Source organism: Pinus tabuliformis, chromosome J (assembly GCF_031772625.1).
Source record: "Pinus tabuliformis cultivar Carrire ecotype Pingquan chromosome J, CPIR1, whole genome shotgun sequence".
Lineage (NCBI taxonomy): Eukaryota > Viridiplantae > Streptophyta > Pinopsida > Pinales > Pinaceae > Pinus > Pinus tabuliformis.
Genome location: NC_142295.1, coordinates 1549195853 through 1549197580, shown reverse-complemented (window position 1 = coordinate 1549197580; position 1728 = coordinate 1549195853).

Here is a 1728-nt window from a genome sequence, read left to right as displayed (position 1 = left end):
CTTTCGATAAACTCTTCATCTTACACTTTGGATTCTTGCTCCTGTTGCTTTACTGGACCTACTGCATCATTTGATGTTCAATTACTGTTCAATTAACCTCCTACGTCATTTGTTGTTCAATTGATGTTCAATTTCTGTTCAATTGTTGTTCAATTGACCTCTTGTGTCACTTGTTGTTCAATTGCTGTTCAATTGACCTCCTGTGTCATTTTCTATTCAATCCACTTGGGTCCTCCATCTCATCATATCATCATATATCAAAATTTCATCACTATGAGCATTATGATCAATGGGCATCAATGGGTAATCATGTATGAAATAATTCGCCATCACAAACACTGCTATATTGACATCAATGACAAACTAGATTAACATTTGCAATATGTATGAGAAAATTCTTATCGTTTCTTAAATACAAAATGTCGTCTTAGCAATTATAAGTTTTTTTTTTGTTATACTAGAGAATAACAATTATAAGAGTTTGATTGAACCACTGCATTCTCTCTCAACAAAACTATTTGAACCAGTGTATCCAATTCTAGTAGGTGCGGAGCTATTGGCTTCTTCACTCAAAATAGAAATTGAGATCTTTTCTCTAGGTGATAATATGCTCAACATCCAAGGTCATCCAAAGTATATTACATTGACATTATTTTCATCCTTATAAATGTCCTGTTGGATAAGAGTTTTCTAGGGTGTTACCGCCAATTACTCCTTTTCTTTCAATTTTTCCTTCTGAGGAAAGAAAATTGTAAGATGGTTTATAGCACCAAAAGGAAAATTTGGAAAAAAAAATCCCCTTTTTAGTCTTGTAATTGGGTTTAGAAGGATGTAAATGACCAATACACAGGTGCTCTCATTTTTTATTAAGAATAAGTTGAGTGATGAGTCCAAGCCTTTACAGAACAACCAACCCAATTTGAACATATGGCAGAAAATTTGCAAGTCATTTCTAAAAACATGACACAGAGCAAGGAATATTTACTAACACCTTTTAATTTTCGATGTAGTTTCAACCTAAGAGCTTAAACTCATATCATATCTTATGTTGCATTTGAGAACATTTTAGAATTTTTTGAACACTTATACAAGCTCTATTTTTTATTGGCTAAAATTTAAGCATATTATAAGTGCTACCTAAGATTCACTAGTTCATTCATTACTAGAGGGATTTTTTTATCAAATTTCTTTAAAAAGTATAAAATTTATAACGTTGCGAAATATTTTTTTAAAGGAATGGGTATTGGTTTGTATTAGATTAAAAAAAAAAAAAATGGCTTCTGGGCCAGTAACCTTACAAAATTGTTCATGTTCCAAAAATTCACTACTATTAGAAAGCCAAAACATTGAAATTATGTTCTTATGACAACTTCCCCCCATTCTAAACACGTGTATGTTATAGACTTGAAAAAACACTCCTAAAAACACTATATATCTGCAAAGCATAAAAATACACCAAAATCAAGAGAGGAACATGGCAATACACCGTGCCAAAAATTCAAGTTTATCCCAATGTTTTGTCCATGTGCTCACCTCATGCCTTTTTCTTCGCAGGTTCCACGCTAGTTCGAACTACTTCTTTACTGAAAAAATCAACCTTGACTAAATTTTCCTCCAGGTCCGTTACCCAAGAATTTAACACTGACAATTCAATTCGAACCTCTATTTGGAGATGCTCCAATTTGCTTTGGAGTAGCTCATTTATGGTATCCATGACAAGCTAGATGA